Source organism: Lygodium microphyllum, chromosome 24, assembly GCF_053477565.2.
Source record: "Lygodium microphyllum isolate KBCC chromosome 24, Lygodium_microphyllum_v1.1.10, whole genome shotgun sequence".
In the NCBI taxonomy this organism is placed as follows: domain Eukaryota; kingdom Viridiplantae; phylum Streptophyta; class Polypodiopsida; order Schizaeales; family Lygodiaceae; genus Lygodium; species Lygodium microphyllum.
The window spans coordinates 119,460,639-119,483,187 of record NC_141158.1 but is presented as its reverse complement, the minus strand read 5'-3'; the positions used below and the strand labels follow the sequence as shown (position 1 = coordinate 119,483,187).

Sequence of the window (22,549 nt, the reverse complement as noted above, 5' to 3'; positions counted from 1 at the left end):
CTATTCATAGCCAAATCAAGGATAACTAGTGCTTATAGAGAAATCAAGGACAACAAATGTGTATGTACAAGAATTAGGGGAGTTTCCACAAATTTTGCACTAGACAATTGCAATAAAAACCCATAAGCAACACTCTACATGATTCACTACCCTCCACATGAGTGCAACACTATATGGATGGTGCTTTTCTTCTAGATTTTGTAATTTGCATGGATGTACCAATCTTCTAGCTACTTGCCACCAACAAAGGCAAGCATTTGTTGATTTGGGGGGATACCCTCCTTGTCTTGGATCTTATGTTTAACATTGTTTATTGTGTTTGGCATGTCAAACTCTAGTATAATGGTCTTGCCATCAACATCTCAAAAAAAAATTGTATCCCACCATGTAGCCTTGGAACAAGGAGAAGAGTGCTCTTCTAAACGTCATAGTCTACAAGGGTGCAACCATCTTTAAGTTGCTTGCATATGAAGATGAAAACCTTTATTGGTCAAGAGCAATACCCCCCTTGTCTTCAATTTTGGCTTGTGAATACAAGAGCCAATTGTCAAAAGATGATGTACCAGCGAGACAGTAGGGTTGACGGGGAGGAACATAGAGTGAACTCGGAAAACATGGAGAAGAGAAGAGAAGAGAGAAGAAACTTTGATGAATGGAATGATGAAGTTCCAAATCATGGAGTGAATGTGATACAAGGGACCAAGGGTACCGTAGCACAAGGAAGATGATGAAGACATCCACGAACCACGAACCACAATGTCCTCTTGAGAAGGGGTGTGAGGGTAGTGGAGAGGCTGGAGAGAAGAAGTGATGGATTGAATGAGTCAGCTGTGAGGAATGAATGAGAGAGTGGCCTATAAATAAGCATTGTCAATCTTGGATGGGGCCCCTTTTTGGGGTTGCAAGCCCTAAACGCAAAACACAGAAATGCAAAAACGCAAACTATGGGTGAACGGTGAAGGGTTTCTCAACACCCCCTCTCAGGCCCAAAAAGGGGAATAAGAGAAGAGTGAGGTGGAGATGCAATGATACATGCTGAAGAATGCTCATACAACAGGTGCCACTTGGACAGTGTCCCTCGTGGGAAAATTGTTCACTTGCCCAAGCGCCCTAGTACAAAGATGATGAAAACATGCAATGCATAGGAGAAATGTCAGACTTTGTGTGGTGCCGAGAACCATAAGGATATGGATGTACTCGATCTCGAGAGGTGGCTCCATGCTAACCAAGTGACCAAGGCAAGAAGAGAAGAGGAGGAAGAAGATGTAGAGGATCCCTAAGATCCAAGATTTCCACTGGAAAGGGAACCTGCAGTAAAGACCAATAGACAGACTGAACTGGAGAACCCGAAACACAACCTTGGGAGAGAAGCCACTAGCTCTGTGCATCCATGTTGGAAGGATACAAAAGCCTTGTCACCAAGTCGCGGCCGAACCTCCGAGGTCCTGATTTAGGTAGTACTTGAAGATCTTGGGTATCAGTAGAAGAGATGACTAGTTGAAGACAACCACCCCAAGAAAGTAAAGGATGGGCGAAGAACTTCATGTGGAGTAGGTTCCCCCTCTAAGGTGGGAGGTGGAGGGGCCCCTATTGAAGTCGAAGAAGAAGTAGATGCCCCCTCTGAGGGCAAAGAAATAACATCCCCCTCTGAAGTAGATAGGGAATCCAAAAACTCATGGATCACAGACTCCGAAATGTTTGATGACGAAGGAAGTGCCACTGGTTGTGCCAAAGAACGTATCTGGGATGCTGAAGAGCTCCCATAGATAGCCTCTCGAACTTGAGTAGTCGAGGGCGGGGAAGGGTGCGGCTCAGAATGAGCAAGAGGTGGGCAATAGTCATTGTCTCTCAGTGGAGCGGACTGGGTAGTTGAAGAAGAGGAAGGAGTTGAGCAGCCACTGTCTCTCAAAGGAGCAGACTGACAAGGAGACGGTATTAAACAATCATTGTCTCTCGATGGAGCGGACTGCAGATCCGTAGGTTGTGGAAGCCATTGTACCTAAAAATAAGTGGGAGAAGACTGTCGCTGGCATTGCAACGAGATCTCCAAGAGGTCATAGCACCAATCGATCCTCCATGTGTTGGAAAGGACTTAGTGTGCATTGGATGTGTCTTATTGCCTTGAGCATAGTACTCTGATAGCCGATGTAGAACGATCTCTGTGGCCCAGAAAGGAGAAGTGGCACAAGGAGGAGTGCTTGGTGGAAGACACATGTACTCCGGAGGGGTGGGGAGCAAAGGTTGAAGTTGGCAAGCATCGGTGGTGTGTCCGGCGATGCCACAGTAGGAGCACCCAGTAGTCTAGTCATTTGTTGGTAAAGAAGCCATGGAGAATAGTGTGCCTTGCTAAAGAAGGAAGAGGTTAGCCACCATGAACCATGAACCGCAATGTCTGCCTCAAAGGGGTGTGAGGGCAGTGTGAAACATGAACCGCAATGTCTGCCTCAAGGGGTGGAAGGACAATGGAAGGGCTAGAAGTGAACTGCCTGTGGGAGGAGGATGTGACCAGTAGTAAGAGGTTGCAACCAGTAGAAAAATGCAGGTGAGGAGAGAGAAAGAATAAAAATGCAAGCAGCACAGCCTACAGGAGAGAGAAATACTAAAAACGCAGGTAGGACAGCCTGCAAGAAAGAGAAATACTAAAAACGTAGGTAGCAGGAGTGTGATGATGTGGTAGGTTGTACGACAGCAGGTCTACATAGGAACATCAGTCACTTGGTTGGAATTAGCTCCAAACTACGTGAAGAGGGTTGGAAATCAGGTGCCAACAACTGATGGAGATAGCGATGGACAGCTTCGGCTGAGATGTCCTCCGCAAACGGGGTGTGGGCAACAAGCTGAAACACTTGAAACTTGCAAAAACGAGATTTTTTTCTGAATGGAGAGTGATTAGCAACAGTCGCTTTGCTGTAAATAGTTGCAAACTACGGGCGGAAGGCTGGAGACATGCGCCAGACTATAGATGATAACAAGGGACAGCTGAGACTGTGATGTCCTCCGTGAAAGGAGTGTGGGTAGCAAGCTGAAAACACTTGAAACCTGCAAAAACGAGAGTTTGATGCAGTGGAAGAAGAATAGAAGTGGATGCTGAACTCGCCACTGGGTCTTTGTTGTCACTAGAGTGGAGTATCTTTGCCACTGTTTGAGCGGAACTGGCTCTGATACCATGTCAAAAGATGGCGTACTAGTGAGATAGTAGGGTTGGCAGGGAAGAACACAGATTGAACTCAACAAACATGGAGAAGAGAAGAGAAGAGAGAAGAAACTCTGATGAATGGAATGATGAAGCTCCGAATCATGGAGTGAATGTGATACAAGGGACCAAGGGTGCTGTAGCACAAGGAAGATGATGAAGATAGCCATGAACCATGAACCGCAATGTCCTCCTAAAGGGATGTGAGGGTAGTGGAGAGGCTGGACAGAAGAGGTGACGGACTGAATGAATCAGTCATGAGGAATGAATGAGAGAGTGGCCTATAAATAGGCATAGTCAGTCTAGGATGGTGCCCCTTTTTGGGGCTGCAAACCCTAAACACAAAACACAAAAACGCAAGAATGCAAACTGCGGGTAAGGGTTTCTCAACACTAATGAGGGTGCACCCATATTTAAGTTACTTGCCTATGAAGATGAGAACCTTTGTTTGTCAGGAGAGGGATACCCCCCCTTGTTTTGGATTTTGGCCTTGACATTGTCAATTGCGTTCAAGCACTCAACTTCAAGAGTGATGGTATTTCTAGTGAGAGCTTTAATAGTAATCTACATGCCACCATACTACCTCAACACTAGGTAAATGGTGCTTTCCTTTTGGATGTTATAGTCCGCAAGGGTGTGACATCTTTAAGTTATTTATTGGCAAAGATGAGCCTTTTTTGGTCAAGAGAGATGCCCTCCTTGTCATGGATCTTGTTCTTAACATTGTTGATGGTGTCAAAGATCTCAACTTCTAAGGTAATGATCTTATTAGTGAGGGTCTTCACAAATATTTTCATGCCACCGCATAGTCACAAGATAGATGAAGGGTGGCTTGCCTTTTGGATGTTGTAGTCTACAAGAGTATAGCCATCTTTAGTTTTTTCATCAAAGATAAGCCTCTGTTGGTTAAGTGGGCATGTAAGGCTAGGTGAAGGGTGTCTTGCCTTTTGGATATTGTAGTCTACAAGGGTGCATGCATCGTTGGTTGTTTTTGGCAAATATGAGCTTTTGTTGGGTCATAAGGGCATGCCCTCGTCTTAGATATTGCCCTTAACATTGTCAATGATATCATAGCTTTTGGCTTTAAGTATGATAGTCTTATTGGTGAAGGATTTCATTAATATTTGCATGACACTACAAAAGTTGAATCTAAGGTGAAGGGTGCTCTCTTTTTGGATGTTGTAGTTGGAGAGGATTTGGTCATGTTTGAATTGTTTGTTAATGAAGATGAGCCTTTGCTTGTTTAGGGGGATGCTCTCTTGGACTTGTCTTTGATACCTTTATTTTGTATGACTTCACTTTTGACTTCCGTTTTGCACTTGATGCCCATTACAAGAATCTTAGAGATATTATGAAGATTGGTCTCATATTTAGCACATCATATTCCTTTATGAGAGTTGGAAGCACAAGGTTTTGTGCGAATCTTCCTATAGAGTGGTAGACTAGTGTAGCTTATTTGCATCCATGTCTACTTCTCTTTCTTTTACCTAAGAATTTAGAAGACTATGAATCTCTTAAGGTTTTCCTTTGTGAAAAGAAAGAGAAAATTGAAATGAAAAATGGCTCTTAAGTCAATACGGTCCAAAAGTGGGCACTTAAGTTAACAATGGGTGATTTTTAGAAGAAGAATCACCTTGTCATTGCCCATTGTAATAGCATATACCCTAACAAACAACGTCGACAGTTTTCTCGCTCACTACCCAGATTGTGTAGAGAAATGTGTAGCTAGCCTAAGTTGCCATCTAAATCTTTGGATAGCATACTCATTATTTCCTCTTTGCCTATGTGAAAAGGGTATCGAACTCCCATGTCTTTTAGCAATGCCTCAACTTATGGTGACTCCACTTTCCTAGTGCAACTTGGAAGCACTAGGCTTAACCTTCTTATCCATGAGTTTCTTACCAAGGATGTTTTAAAATAATGATGACTATGTAACTAAACTTAGACATTAACTTTTATAAATAATCTTTTTGATACTCACACATAAAGAGTTTAAAATATTATGCAAATTGATTTGAAAGGAAAGGTAATTTGCCTCTCCCTTTCTAAGAGTAAATCATATACATCTATTCAATTAAGAGATCAAAGCATTAGTTTATATAGCTAGGATTATACACCAAATTCTTATAGATAAGGAGCACCTATCAACTTTACTTTGGTTTATCAATTGTTTCATGTAATAAAATGAGTATATCATTTATCATCTTTATATCACCTTTTTTATCAACTAGTTAGAGATGACTCATTGTGTTTTCCACCATCATTAGTTTGAGTTATGCAATTGATTCTTTGTGTGTGTGTGTGTGCTTACACCTTGGTGCCCCCCTCCCCCTCTTCAAGCTTAAACCCCACCTTGGCCTCCTTCAAGGTTATATGCACCTCCCCTCCCCAAGGTTATGCCTTACTCTCTTCTTTATTTGGGGAGGTCACTCATGAATATATGTGTGTATTACATGGGTTCAAAATAAGGTAATTATATATATATATATAAGTGTAATATAAAAGGGTTTATTTGCAGTTTGAATAGAAAAGGGTCATGTTTTATTTAGGAAAAATGCATAAATAAAGATATTTATAAATAGGCCTTGAATGCATGTGATGTAGAGGATATACGTATAGTGAACCCCCGAGTTGGGGTCTAATCCTAATGTATACAGATATGATTTGTGGAAAGCTCCCCTCTCTTACACTTACATGATTTCATAAAATTTCCATGGTGAATCCCCCAAGTAGACTATGGCAAATCTAAAAAATCTTCCTCTATGTAATTAGATTTTTGGTTTTTACAATGCAATCTCTTCCTTAGAATATACATATATAAGTTACAAGTAACTTATGCTTTAAAATTCGCAAGTAACTTATGATCAAAGCTTGATCAAAATTCTCCTATAATGTTGTCAATAATAAAACGGATGCATTTAAGTCCCAGAACACATGCCATAGATTCTTTAGCTCTAATGACTAGTTGGAGATAAGTGGATTAGTTGAAGAGAGGGAGGGCCACACAGAGAGAGAGAGAGAGAGAGAGAGAGAGAGAGAGAGAGAGTGTGTGTGTGTGTGTGTGCAAAGGTAATTGGAGACTAGCACCTTGTTTAACAATTGATGATTGCTTTTGACTCTAATGTGGTTGCCATAAAGTTAGCGATGTCATTTCATAATAGCACGAAGAATGGATAGCATCTCTTGGGTCATAGACATTCATTTGCATTTAGTATTTAGCTTTTGGCTCTCAAAGGCTATGATCATTGGAATAACGTGAGATTGGAATCATAATAGCAAAAGTTGTACAAGGCAATGCTAAGAACATATTCTAGTATTAGTGAGCATTGGAATAACGTGAGATTAATGCAGTACATAAACCTAGTGCGAAGATCAAATCACGTGTTACGATAGAGCATTTGGTAAATTACGACACATGAATATTATTGCGAATTTGTGAGTTACTTTGATGGAGAGTGACGTTTTTATGAGCCGCTGAAACCTGAAGAATGTAGATAGTCACAAAATCGATCCGATGTATCGTCTATGTATTCATGTGACCGATGGAGAAATGGGGACAAGTCCCGTTGTGGGTTTCGGAAGGTTTATGAGTGAGGGGCTTCCAGGCAAGCTGAGGCTGCTGGGTATGATGAGAGAGAGGAGAGGAGCCTGGCGAGGGAGGGGGAGAGGTGAAGAAGAGGGAGACGTGGTGATGCGGCGAGAGGGACGAGGTGGGGATGAAGAGGAGGGGGTGGAGGAGGTAACGATGCAGGCTTGTATGTTGATGGCCATGTTTAACATCGAGAGGATAGTCTTGATGAGGACGACGATGGGGCTGGGGAGGGGGAGCAAGGAAGAGAGCGAGGCGCTTGAAGGTGAGCGGGGGATGGAAGAGGGAGGGAGGGAGGGGGGATGGCTGCCGGCTGGGGAGGGGCAGCTGCATAATATCGATGTCGTCGTCACCATATTCATCGTTATCGTCACATTGGTTATCATGATTAGTGTGATGGCGATGATGATAGCGGCTCGAATAGTAATAATTGTAATCTGATGGATCGTCGACGGCGACGATAGGCTCCCAGATGTCCCGGTACTTGACGCGCGCCACCAGAGGCACCTCCGTCATGTTCCACAGGACGACCACCCTCCCCTCCCAGCCACCTGTTCCCATCTTCATCATCGCCATCGCCATGCCGTTCACTAGCCGCGCCCCAGCACGGCTGAACATCACCGTCAACCTCGCCGCCTTGAGATTACCCATCGTCCTCTTCTCTCGCTTCGGCCCCTGCCATCTCCGGCCGCGCTGCTGCTGCTGCACTGTTTTCTCGGCCTCCACCTGATCCTCTGCACCTAATTCACGTGATCTCTCGGCGCCACTGATTCTCGGGTATGATTCAGACGCCGCGCCGCCTCCATTAATCTTCATCGTCGTCATGGGGCTTGTATTGTGATCAATATACACGGGCTTGTATGATGGATATAAGTACACGACGGGCACCTTATCACGCGGGGCTTGTACTGCGCCAGAACCCCCCAGCTGCTGCTTCTATATATATATATATATATATATATATATATATGTATGTAGATATACTCGGGCTTGGTTTGTATAAGGATTGCAGCGTCTATGATCTCTCTCTCTCTCTCTATAACACACACACACACACACACACATGCACTCGCGCGGGCTTCGTCATTTGGATGAGGATTGAATAAATATATTGTAGTGAGGTTTCGTTTGTGTGACGATGGTGCAATGCCGATTGCAGTGGAGAGCGTCCCAGGCAAGTTCTGTGCAACATCCCACCGCCAGCATCGTCTCTTGACCTGGCCGCCCAGTATCTTGATATAAGCTGCCGCCTGCAGGAAATCAGCTTCCACTCTCTTTCCCCAGTCAAGTCTTTCGTTCGAAAATGCACGCGATTCGCTTGACTTCGTACGATCGCGCCCACACTAAAATATCTGATGTGTGTTAATATACAATTTGAACCGGTCTCTCGGAAATCTTACCGGGTGAAAATACACTTAAGTCCGGACGGTTTCGTCTGTGCACAATGATCTCATCCTTCACAACAAGTTCATTTCTTCATGAATAAGCCAATCAAGCTCTCAACTCAAGCTAATTCAAAGCACACACATGGTGGTGTTAAGCCAACGATGAACGAAGCACAATTTATTACGTTATAGATGGTCTTACCTTTATCACAAATAAGATCCTTCAACCACTCTCATCTTGTAACAAATATGGTCTTACCTTTGTAATAATCAAATTGCATGACTTGTACACACCATAAATAAAATGTTAATGCTGCACATGTTTAAATATAATTGGAAAATTTACTTTTTTAATTAAAAAAAAATGAATGCGTCGAGGTGACCATAGACTATTTCTAGTGGGTCAGAGCTATAGAGAGAGAGAATTGAGTTGACACATATCGAGCATAATACTAATTTATTTAAAAAACAAAAATGGCTTACCTTTATTCTCTTAATGTAGCGTTATCTAACACTATGAATATTGTCTACATAAAAGCATTGGCCAAATACTTATCTTTAAAACTTCTAGCTATACATAAAGTAAAACATATTTAGTAATAATTTTAAATAATGATTATATATTAGCTAAAATATATATAGTTATAATCTTTATAGTATACCCTACTAGAGACCAAATCATGATGAACAACTTCTAGATTTCAAAATAGACTAATAATATTACACATTTGACCTGGATTTACATCAATATGACTTTTCTATACAATCAAGTAGAAAATAAGTGCTTCAAACTCATGTTATGCACATAATTAACATGCGATCCCATCACTTCTAGATACAACCACGAATATAATCTCTTTAGATCCATTATGAATTTTTGAGTCTCTCCCTCTCCATGTTTGCATTATTGTCAAAATTGGTAATAAGCACGGATTGTAAAAAAACATGATAACGAAGAGAAAATAACACATTTACATACAAGAGCATCTCTTACTAGAACAAGGTTCAAAGGTATAGAGAGGTGGAATTAATTAATTTGAATTAATCATTATGACATGTGTAATGTGATATTGTATTTAGTAACCTAATGGCAATATGCAACGGTTCTCAAACAAACCTTGAAAATAATTGTTTGCAAGGGTTCAAGGATCCAATGAAAAGAAAGAGAGAAAGTGGTAGTTGTACAATTGGAAGAAGCCATGTTTGACAAACATCAAACATTTCAAAAAGATCCAAAGAATAGGCTAGTTATTTCCTAATTGTACACATGTAAAAAAATTCATTATAGTAGATGATTTGTAGAAGCCATGTTTGACAAGCATCAAACATTTCAAAAAGATCCAAAGATATAGGCTAGTTATTTCCTAATTGTACACATGTCAAAAAATTCCTTATAGTACACTATTTGTAGAAAAGAGAAAATTTTTTAAATGAGAATATGAGAGAGATAGTGTGTGTATACAATATACAAAGGGTTTATTATTGTGAAATCTCTAACAAAAATACATGTGAAAATGTCTTAAAATGTCAAGCAATGCCATTGGAATGCATGTCAATATGTTTATTCACATGAGGATGTTGCAATAAGCACCAAAAAAGGCATTAGAATTTATGCTAGTACATGTGTGTGTGTGCATGCGTGTGTGCGTGTATGTGTGTGTGTGTGTGTGTGTGGATGCGTATACCAATTCTTATTCCAATGTATATGTAAAACCATGTTGATACATATGCTAACAAGTGTAGAGTTTCTTAAATTTTAAAAAACACGGATCTGATTTATTTCAAGTACCGAATCCTTGCTATTCGTGTCTATTATCTTGTCAGACACGAACTAGTGTTCAAATCTATGTAAAACCTAAGCTAGGCATGCAAATAAATGTAGTACAATTGCAAAAAATTCAAACAAGGTACTTCGACCAGGGATTCCTTTAAGGGACTATCTATAGTTTTATGCTAGAGAATATGTGGCTAAAGTTCTAACTTAGAAATTAAAAAGTGAGGTGATTTTTTGTCTAAATAAAAAACATCTTATAAATTTTTTGGAGAATACTTCGAATGACACTCATAAAGATATAGAACTTCAAAAGTGTTGTTTTTAGACTAATAATGGCAGAATTTTCTCAATAATAAGATAGAAAAACCATAGAATGAAAGATAATTCAACCATGTTAATGGAAGGAAAATAGTAAGAATTGATCCACAAAATAGCATGTAGAAAATTTGGACAACAATTTAAATGGAGTAGAGTTCAAGGTATCTACTCTAAGAATTAGGCAAAGGTTTCTTTTGGAAATTTATAACACACCTACACTTTGACTTTGCTGGAGAAAGTTTTTTAATTTGATTGTGCAAGCAAAGGTTATGCATAGATTTCAGTTTGTCAATGTTGTAAAGAATAGCCAATTTGTGATCGACTCTGATATATGTGGTCATTTGGTTAGCTGATTTGAGAGCTTTATAATGTCACAAATTGAAAATCATGTAATGCCTTCTCACATCATAAGTGCTAAAAAAAGCATCAACTAATATCATCTAGAGAATGCAATGGAAAAATCTTAGCATTTTGGTGTAGCATGCCAATTGAGTAAAATGAAGGTTGAGACATCTATCATTATAAGTTTTCATGGACAACCTATTATGGGGTAGTGAAGCTAATAAAACAATTGTTAACTAGAGAAAAGAAGTTGGTTATCAACTTGTGAGAGAACCGCATGTTGTTGATTACTACATCAAGTATGGGATGCTATGCCATGCAAGCCATGGGGCTTTGTGTCATGATGCTCAGTGACATCAAAGGGAGGTGAGCACTAATGATTCAACTCTCTGTGTTGCAAACTGAAAGCAAGGTGTTGCATGTTTGGGTCTAGTTTGGGTCTTGATAAGCATGATTCATCTCTTCCTTCTCCACTCTTTATTGCTAGATTGAAGTAGCGATTTGCTAGAGATTGAATGCATGGAGAATCAATATAGGCTATTCTAAGAAATTGGAGTTTTTTTGTCAATAAGGAGAAAGGAGAGATAGGATCTCTTATTTGTATAAGTCTCAACGACATGTTTCATATGAGTCACCCAGAATTTGTATGGCAAAATATTTGTTATGCTTCAAGTTTAGAATTAAGACTCTATGAATAGTAGCAAAAATTACAAGGTTTGTAATCTTTACTGCAATGGCAATAGGCAGAGTAGGAAAAGAGCAAACCGAACAAGAAACAAACTAGGGTACATCCTATAAACCTAAAAATGCATTGTTTGCAAGTAGAAAGAGCTAGTTTGTAGCCAGTCAAAGTGTCACCCAGTCCTGAGAGGGGACAGAGCATGACAACACAAGGTTCTATGTGACTGACAATGCAAGTATAATAGGTCTCAAACCATGTTCTGTAGTACACAATATGGTTTCCTAGCCCTAAAAGAGAGCTAAAAATTGAAGTTGAGTGATTGATAGGGACTAAGCAAAGTTTACAGTGCTATATCTATTCATTGCTTTGCAATTTTAGGGGTATTTATATGCTTATGGCCCTAGCATGTTGTCGTACTATTGTATTGTAGTTTGGTAGTACTAATTGTTCAAGCATTTCAGTTCCCAACCCTAGCATTTTAATGCATTTAGATTTTAAGTTAGTTTTTTAGAGTTCATATTGCTAGACACTAAACCCATTCCATTGTATCTTAGTTTTAATGGAATTAGGATTGTATTCACACTATAGAAGGCTATTTGGGGCTGTGCGACATGCTTATGCAACTCAGCTACTTTAATTGTAGCCATGTGCATCCGATCAGCTGCAATTAATACAATCAACTAGAGGTCGGCCTAGAGCTACTAGTATAATAATAGCACTTAGGTAGCCTCTTCATTCATTTTGCAGACTTTAGCACTCCCTCCCTATCTAACCCATGTGATTTTTCCATAATTAGCAATCAAATGCAATCTTTTCCTTCTATTATTTGCATTCATATTAGTCTCTCTCTTGCCTTCCCTCTATGTATTTGTATTTCTCTTCTATTGCACACTCACGTGGTATCATTGCCAAAGGAAAGGAACCAAATCTTCTACAAAGAGAGACCACACATATCTTATAATAATTGTGCATGCTTTTGCATTTTCTAGCCTTTAAGAAGAGGGTGACAGTTGTCAATTGGCTGATAGTAGCATTTCCAACATCAATAACTTGAAACTCAAAATAGTGTTTGATCTATTTTCGATATGTGTACTAGAGCATCTACACTTGTTTTGTAGCAGTAGCTGACTAATCCTCTATTTGGAAAGCCCAACATCAAAATATTGTATATTTTCTTATGTATTGATGCAAATACTTCAAAGAGATAATGGTCTCTGTGTGTTGGTATCGAACATTTTTCCACTATTGAAATTCATATTGGCTAACACCTAATCATGATAAATTGATTACCAATTTAATTAGTTTTATGACAATTATAAGGACCATTAAAGCTTAGAAGACTAATGCTTCCCATTAGTAAGATCATCTCGTGAAGATCCTCATAATCATCAAGATTGGGAGGCATGACATGAAGAAGATCACCAACCGAGGGAATGATGCAAGGAAGAGAAGGCTCAAAAGTTAGCTCAAAGAGCATGGGATGAACAACAAACTATTTGGATACTTGATGGTGAGAAGGTCAAAGTACACTGAAGACTTTTCTTCAATGTCTAGTTGTACTGAATTGCAATATAGAGTTTTACGGTGGCATCAACCAATAAACATGAGAGCATCTAAGCAGAGACACACCTATAGTTTTTCCCACGTAATTGTTCTGGGACTTCATGTACCTATTCCATGTCCTTAGGATAGACAATACAATCTACATTTTTTTGTATTGAACAAATTAGCCTAAGAAATGCAGTTGGTACAAAAAAATAATTTTTGGGATGCTATTTTGTTTCTCTAAACACATTCTAAATTGGTTGCAGCTATCTGTAATGATAATGAATGATGGACTAGCATAAGTGTTGATTATGGCTTTCTCAACTTTCATGGGCTGAATACTATCACTACAACCATGCTAATTCTACTCATTTCATGGACTAATCTTGTCATCCCAATCCTCTAAACTTATATGCATCAACTTCTAGCCTTGTTGCTAGCTGCTTGTTGCGTCTTCCTTTCTTTGAGACTATTTAGAAGCTCAAATGACCATCTCCCACTTTCTTGGAAGAGGAGGAAGAAGCAACAATCCAATGGTGCTTCAAGAAGTGAGAGATTGGGTCATAGGGCTACCATTCAAAAACTCATTTTGACAGTGGTCAAAATATGTAAAACCAAGGTGAACCCCTTAACTAATGGTATTCTTGAACATGGTTGGCTAGATGGATCTAGGAAGTGTCATTGCGTGAGCTAAGGCTCAGAGTTGCTAAACCATTGGAGTGCCAATGAGCAATCCATTTGAGGTCGGAAGTGGTTTAGATCTTTTGTATAGCCAACACAATTACCTACCTTTCAACATTTGGAAGGTGGATGAAGCTCACTGTTAAGGGTCTAGAGATGGAGGTTGAGGATTTGAGGCGCCTTACTTTGCTATCCATCCACTCTTTGCAAGCAAGGCTTGCTAAGCGAAGAGCTACCAAAGCATTCCATGTTGCAGACTCTTGCTCAAGTGCTTTAAAACTCTAGCTCAATGTAAGATAGCTCTTACCCCTAACAATGTTTTGTAAGCCACTTGTGGGCACCTAATCCCATCACTTGAAATATTTTGTATGACACCAAATGTATTCTTGCTAGTGGTTGATATTATTTAAGTTAAATAATTTCTAATTTTTGCAGTTCTCCCCCCATATGTTTTTCATGCTTACTTCTTCTAATTGCTACAGTTCCTCCATATGTAACTTTGCATGCTTGTATCTGGATCGAGATACAACATATGGAAATTGAGCTAATAGTGAGAAATCTCACTTGTTTTACTTGTATAGTATGTTGAATTTACATCCAAACCTTTGCCTAATGTCTAATTTATGGAAAATTCTAATATTACATTGAGTTGTTACACCACAATCAACCTATTTCACCTTGAGCACTACTAAAGACATTGCTTCTCTGCATGATCTGTAGAGAAGGATTAGGGACCAAATAAGAAACAAATAAGAACTTAACTAATACAATAGGAAATGGAATAGTTTAAGTGACAAGCAATTAGAACTATTCCTTAACTCCTTAACTCCTTAACTCCTTAACTCTCAACAAGAGTAAATCTTACTGTGCAGTTTTTGTCAGCTTCTTAAAGAACTCCGCCTCGCTCATTACACCACTTGTTAGTGCAAGTTTTGGTCAAACAAGTAGTCAAAAATACAAATCTACAAATTGGTTGACTATGGAAATTATGTTGCTTGAACATTTGATTGATATTCATGAAAATTATACCAATGAAAGCTACATGTCAAATCATACACTCATCATACACCATGAAATAATGAGCTTACCCCTAATAGGATTAGCTAAACAAACAGTCCAACACCAAAATCCCATCATAAGATTTTGTGTATGTTTGGTAGATTCAAATTGCTTTTCAGGGCTTTTGATCATAAAGAGAATAGTTATCACCCAGTTATCGCCATAGGCATCTATATGGTGTCTCTCAACTGTCACTCAAAAGGAGACAGTGGTGGGAAGTCTTCTCACATGGTGTAGATTGCCAAGACAAAACATGAGCCAAAGATGACTGCAATATGACTCACAATAGATTTATTTTATCTACATTTTTGCTTGTGAGCCTAAGTCAAGTAGACCCAAAGTGTAAGGAAGAATACAAAAAGCACAATATTTTGTTTGCAATAAATTTACACAAAAATGCATGTGCAAATCCATGCTTGATTAATAGGTATAACAATGAATGAGATAGTTGACAAAATGTCCACTCCAAAGAGATTAAAGTGAATCCTAGCTAATGCATGTACCTGAATGACAACTTAGATATGTGTTGTTGCATTTCCAATGCAAAGTTGTAACTGTTTGTGTTGATGATATCTTACATGATCACATGGAAAAATGATTTTATAGGGCATATTTGATTGCCAAAAGTATGCATAAAAGGAAGTTGCAACTAACATTGTAAGATGCCATTATTTATATTTTTAAATGCTCTGGATATTTGAAGTTGAAAGATGAAATGATAAAACACAAAACCTCACATGATACATAAATTAAAGATTAGGCCACTTGTCCAAGGCCAAGGCAATTGCTCTAAGTTTGAGTGGACTTTTGTTCAAGTTGGATGTTTGAGTGGACTTAAGTGTCTTGGACATTCGAGCTTGATGGAAATTTGACAGTTCGAGCCCTATGGTCGCCATCCAAAGTGGCGCAAGAAAAGCACCAAATGACACAAATATTAATTTGAATGATTTAATGAACAACCTCTAAAATACTTAGGGATCTAACTCAATGTAACAATCCCCCTTTTCATGTTTTGTGTTCTCTCTTTCTCCCCTTACACTCTATTTTCCTTCCTAGACATCAAAAATATTTTTCCTTTCTTTCTCTGTTCCCCTATTTTTTGGTTATACAAAGACTTATCTTTCCTTCTTTTTCCTTTTTCCCTAAACCTTAATGTCTAAATTTGATCAAAATACACTTCTCCTACTCTAACCAATGGATGGAAAGCTTTTTAAACCTAAACTAATCCACAAGAGAGATCAAATGGCCTTCGAATCTCTTGCTTCCTACCTAAAACCAAGTGCCATTTCAGACTCCTACTCCATCACTCCAATTCAGAGTGTGTAAGCAATCAAGCTTGAATCTGTTGGTCCTAGCGGTACCAGGACCAAAATGTTGCCAGTCTTGCAAGCAAACTACCAAGACCCATGTACTACTTATTGCTTCATGCATTTCAAGCTGAGAGATATGGCTACCTCTTACATAGTCATGCACACTCTTCCACATACAAATGTAGTGACCTTACTTTTGAATTAGATTGAGTTACCTCCTCCCATGAATTTGCTGGTAGCTCAATGATCTAAGATGTGCTCTCAAGCAAGCAAGCTCCATATCCAAGCTCCAAGCTTTGACCTCCATAGCCATGCATGTGAGAAAGGAGAAGAGAAGAAGAAGAAGATAAAGAGAGGAGAAGAAGAGATTCTCCATAGCCCCTCACTCTCTCATACATACACTCTTCCTCTCTCACACTCCCTCTCTCATGCACAAGAAGGAAGCAAGAAGAGAAAAAGTTTGGATACACATAAGAATGCGATTTTTTATTCACTTTTTAACTTTTATACATGCCATATCCCCTCCTTGGACTGCCATCTCCTTTTTGGTGCCTTTGTTCATTCCTCTACTCTCTTTCCTCCTCCTTCTTATTAGAATAGACCTTAGCCCACACCTCTCATTCTTTACAACTTGCACAAGAAAGAGCCCAACACTCTTTCACAAAATGAATTATAATACGCATGTCACTTTTTTGCTAACATATTAAGGTGCGTTTATTCTTTGTGCTTTCTTCTACATTTTAGAATTTTTCTTACACTTAGTGTCTTTAAATTTTTATGAGTGCACCTTTGTCCTCCATCTTTCTCTTGCCTTGGGACTTTCTTCCACTTCCAATTTTTCAAATTTTTTCATCTTGGTCTTTTCAATGGTTAACACATTACCCCCCTCCTACTTGAGTGCCAATCAGTGCCAATCCCATGGCACTTGATGGTATGGGCTGAAATTGTTCAAGGTTGGTGTGGAATTGTTCTTGGGGCCTTTGGAGAGGTGGGTCACATTGGGAAGGCCCTGTGAAGCGAGTTTGGAAGGTTGTTGATGGCTAAGATAGATGGTCAATTGACGAAGGCCTTCATAGTTGTTGGCTTGCAGCATCACTATACAATGTTTCTGAAAAGAAAAAGAGTGCACTTCCTAGGTGGTTATGTCTACCTTACCGTGCAATGTACAGTGCAAGTGATGGTGGAACTAGGAGATAGTTCGAAACCATAGGAAGGCATCAGGTGTTATTCCACACTTGAGGATCCAATTCGTGTAAAGGAAGGTGATGCAAGTAACTTAGGGAGACATGTCTATTAAAATGTCTTGCCCTTGATGTGCCCTAAGTTGTGAAAAGGGGGAGGGCTAGGGTGGTTTCTAGGTCTAGTGATTGTGATGGTCATAGAGTACATATGGACAGATTTTTTGTTTGTGTTTCTTTTCTTTCCCAATTCTTTCTTTTCTTTTCTTTTTCTCTTCTTTTTCTTTTTCTTTTCCTTTATTTTCTATTTTTTTGAATTACAAAGGGAGCACATTAAGTGGAATCTTGTTCATGAGCAAGGGCCATGTTGTGTGTGAAGGCTTAAGGGATTTACTTAAGAAGGCCCTACTTTTCATATAACCCTTCAGGTTAACTCTTACGTTGAGGGGCATAGATGATAAAAACGGGTGGTTGCACCTAGTGAACATACTACACTCATATTCTCTAATAGGCTCGTACAAAATGTTGGTAAGAGTGTGGCTCTCATCATGAGGCAAACCATTACACAACTATCTATTCTTGCATTAATATCAAAAAAGAGGAATAGTACCAGCTCTTTCTTTGTAGTAGCCTTTTGTTTTAGTAGTATTCACAAAAGGCAGAGATAGTTACAAGTGGTAATGAAAATGGGATGTAGGAACAAGGATAAATCTTTGAGGAAACTTGCTATTGATGGGTGGAGGTCCCTTTCAGTGATGATCATGCATTCTTCAGGAGATGAGACACTTAGATTGTAGATCATAGGGAAGTCATCATACATGTCATGCACCTCCGGTTAAAGTCAACTCCAATCCTTCACATGTCATCCCTCTTGTGTGGCAGGGTGCTATAGAAATCCATTTAGGCCTCTAAGTTAGAGTCCCATGTTTTTGCACCACTGCCTCATACCCTTCCACTCTCCAAGGTACCTCTTGTACCTTATCTTTCCAATAATATGTAGTCCCCTATTGCCACCTTGTGGGGTATCTTATTCTTTCCTTAAACATCTCCTCCCCCCCAGCCTTATTGAGAGCTTTATTACATCCTCCACCACCCTCGAAGATAGTACCTTGTCCAATGTTAGAGGGAAGTTGAAGGAAAAATCGAAAGGGTGGCTGCAATTTTCCCAGTGCTCCCACACTGTAAGTTCTTGGCCTTAGTTTATAGGGTCACACTCCTCCACCACCCTCGAAGATAGTACCTTGTCCAACATTAGAGGGAAGTTGAAGGAAAAATCGAAAGGGTGGCTGCAATTTTTCCAGTGCTCCCACATTGCAAGTTCTTGGCCTTAGTTTATAGGGTGGCTGCAATTTTCCCAGTGCTCCCACATTGCAAGTTCTTGGCCTTAGTTTATAGGGTCACACTCCTCTCCTTGATGAGGGATGGCTACATGTGGAACTTGTAGCGGCTTGGCTTGGAGTTTTTTGCATGCTAGTTCTATCTACTCTCTCTGCATGTGCCTCATCTCCACCATTCTTTTAGGTGGTATGGCTTCCTCTCCTTGCTCTTCCTATTGTTCTTGTGGTTGCAAAGGGGGGCTTGGTTCATGTAGTTGGTCTTTCTCTACTAGGTCATGCTCAAAATCTGGCCCTTCTTTGTCGATTGACTTTGTTGGCTCTTGTGAAAGAGGTTCTATCTACTGCTTTGACTCTCTAAACCCTAGCAATTCGAGTTCTTGCATGGTTAATTTGGCTGCGATTAGATGGCTCTTTGCTCCTCTACTCCTAAGCCGGTTCTAGGTTTGGGTGCCTTGGCATGGAGGCCATGTTGAAGCGCTGTACTTGCTAGCTCTAACTTCCTCTTGACTCCCTCCAAGGTCTCTTCTTCTCCTGACTGTGTTACATTTAGAACTATGTTTAAAAAAGCTATTTGTTGCTCCAACATCCCCATCTCTATGGCTATAGCTTTGCTCTTTGCCATGACATGCTCACTCTATGAATGGGTTAGTCAGTAAACCAAGTCTTTGATTCTATCCTTATTCTTGGCTCACCCCATAACACATTTCTTTGTTCCTTTTCTTGGTTTCGCTGCTCTTCTTGCTCCCTTAGGATTGCTTGTTCATGGAGAGTTGCTTGAAGTTGGTTATGTAGCTCTATCAACTTCTTTGTGGCCTCTTCAACTTTTTGTGTTTTTGCTGCATGTAGCTCTTTTCTTGCCTCCTCTCTTTGCTTCTTCAACTCCTCATTTTCGAGATCTAGGCATCTATTTTCCCTAGAGTTGAAGGTGCCATTTCCTCTAGAGGCCATACGGTTGTCTCTTTCTTCATCCTATAGATCTTTAAGGCTTTCTGTGCCTTGCCTTGCCTTTAAGGCCTCTTTTAATACAACCATCTCCCTATTTATGATGTTCATTACCCTCATTTTTTCTATCCTATAGATTGCAAAGGGGTTTTTTTCTTCTTCCAACTCTACAAGCGTGGCCTTTTTCTCTTCAGCCATATTGTCGAGTTGGTTTTGAAGTTCTTTTACCAACTTATCATATTCTTCTGTGTCGTATATGATTGAGGGCACCGTAGTAGTTGATACTTCCAAAGCATGGTACCTTTTCGGCAAGTTAATTCATACATTTTACACAAGACCTTCATGGAGCATATTTACAAGCAAAAGAAGAACCATTTATCATTTTCTTTGAAGTTCAACTACTCCTATTTCGATTTTTCATTCATCTTCCACTTCTACCCCCTTCCCCTTGGAAGAGCTTACACTAGCAATAACATTATAGCCCATTGAAAAGTGGGGAATAGATTTCATTGAGCCTATAATTTTGCCAATATTCATAGGCTATATATATCATTATTACAATTTATTACCCAATCAAGTGAGTTGAGGCTAGAGCCACATCAAAAAATGATGCACGGACAACAACAAAATTCTTATGGGAGCATATGACCTCTTGACTTGGCTACTCCATCAAGATTGTGAGTGGCCAATGCACACGCTTCATTAATGAGCCAATTTCACACCTATTGTCCATGTTTAGGATTATTCACTAAAAATATTTTCCCTACTACCTGCAAAGCAATTAGCCAAGAAAAAGCCACCAACAAGACCTAGAATGACCAAACTAGTCTTAGCCTCTTAAAGTGATTGGGACAAAAACCTCATTACAACATTGTGAACATGCTACAAAATTGCAATTGGGCAAACTCCATTGAAGTTGACATACATCATTCATGCTATCATGCTAGTTGAATCCTTTGTCCCAAGTTTAAGAGTGGCTACACATGAGAGAAGGGAAGTTAGGAATCTTAGACCAATGGAATATTAGTAGAGCTCAAATGATAACTAAAAACTAGATTATTGGCAAGCATACTCTCATATATGAGAAAGCTTGGTGAAATGCCTATTTTGACAAGCACATCAAATAAAGAGATTTCCAAAAATGAGACTTAATATTGCTTTATTTCATTAAAAACCATAAAGAAAAACTTAAGTTAAGGGCTATAAGCCCTTTTCACCTATGATCAAGTAGTAGAACTAGCAATGTGAAACTTGAGATTCTTGATGGCAAAGGCATAGGAGTTTTCAATGGCAGCTAAGTCGAAACATACTACACACTAGAGCACCCACTACATGAACCCCTAATGGCACTACCACTTATTGCCATAAAGGATGTTAGAATCACTGAGCTTGACCTTGAAGATGAAGATTGGCAAAGAAATCACACATAATCAATGCCCTGATTGATGAAGGTGCTAACTATGACGTCATGGCATATAATGATTAGATGAGCATTAGGGTATTGGGCAACCTTTAGTAACTCTAAAAACTACAAAGGTGATTCCATACGAAGGAACTTCTTATCCACTATTGGAAAAATGCCAAATCATGCTGATCATTTTGAGACAAGAGACCTACCAACTATCTTTTATGTGCTACCTAACACCAAAGGAGTAGGATATGAGATATTGCTGGTGTGACAAACCAAGTATATAGTCAATTTCGAAATGCAATGCATTCACCCAAAGCTACCTAAGGTCCAGATTATTATGACTTTTTTCAAGGGTGCCCATGCTTCAATCATGAAAGAAGTGCCACTAATGCCTTCAAGATCTTTCAATAGGGCCTCCTAGGAAGGGTAACATATTCTCCTCAAAGGATTGCTTAAAGCTAAAGTGGCCCATAGCAAGCCAGTCAGTTGTACACCTAAAACAAATGTGAACCACCAAAAATGGATTCCAAAGATATCACACCTAAAGGGAGAGGTCCAGTTATCTATTGATAGCTCATGAAAATCAACCCCCAACCAAGCAAGCAAGAAATGCCAATGTTGCAGCCACAACGAAAATAGATGGATCTCTAAGGCCTTGCTCAAGTCACATGATTACTATACTAGCAACAAATGGATATGGCTATTGAGGGTCTCATGTACCACACCCATGATACCCCAACTACCTAAGTTCAAAAGGACCCAATTCCCATAGTTAAGAAGGCAAGCATGACAACGATCAATATTGAGCATGGTGTCTTAGCTAGTCTACAAAAGGAAAGAAGTGCACTCATTAGAGCCAACTGACCTTACAAAGAGTTGATACATTGAGCTTTGGCAAACAAACTATAGGGATCCATAGAGAACTCTCTCGTCTAGTTCAAATTGCCCCATCATCACATAGTGTTATGCTAGTGGCCACTTTTTCTCCTATACTAGTATGCCCAAACTTTTATCTAAGGAGTTTACTATACAGTGTTATGCTAGCACTAAAGGCATAGGTGTTGTATTGTTATAGGATCATAGTGTTATTTATTTTGAGAGTTGCAAGATACATAGAAAGAGATGGCTATGAATGTGTATGACCAAGAGATTTTGGCTACACTCCATGCAATCAAGAAGTGGCACCATTAATGGCAACTGTGAGTGATCATAGGGTTCTCAAGTATTCTCTCACTCAATCAAATCTCACTCCTAAGCACCATAGGTGGGTAGCTACATTGCAAAATCATGATTTTAACATCATACACACATGGCAAGGACAATATAGTGGTTGATTCTCTTTTTAGGATGTGGGCATGCATAGTCTCAACCATTACTAAACTTTATAGCGACTAGATTAAAGAGCTATATGAAACATATCTTTTGGATGAAGAGCTTAACCATGTTTTTTAGATATTATAGCAAGGGGTTATGGAGGGAAACTCTCACTTTTATCTCTCTTTCAACTTCAAAATGCATCACATGATTTAATGGCAAGATTGTCATCCCCTATTCTTCCCATTTCAAGTTGAAAATTACGGAGGAGATGCATTCTTCACCAAATTGGATAGCTAGGTGTTTTTAAAACCTATGATAAGATTTCAAAGAGCTTATATTGGAAAGTATTGTAGAATGATGTGAAAGATTATGTCTTAAGGTTCTGATAGTGCTACTAAGAATCGTAGTTGAGAGTGTGATGAGAAAAGGGCTCTCAAGAGCTAATATCAAGTAAGAAATTACATCTTTAATATTCTCTGAAGCACC

At 39.3% G+C, this 22,549-nt stretch overlaps 1 pseudogene; it reads right to left on the bottom strand.

Annotated features, from left to right (window-relative positions):
• Window positions 1-146: 146 nt before the first annotated feature.
• Window positions 147-4,323, bottom strand: LOC148015576 (polyubiquitin-like; annotated as a pseudogene).
• Between the last annotated feature and the right edge of the window lie 18,226 nt (window positions 4,324-22,549).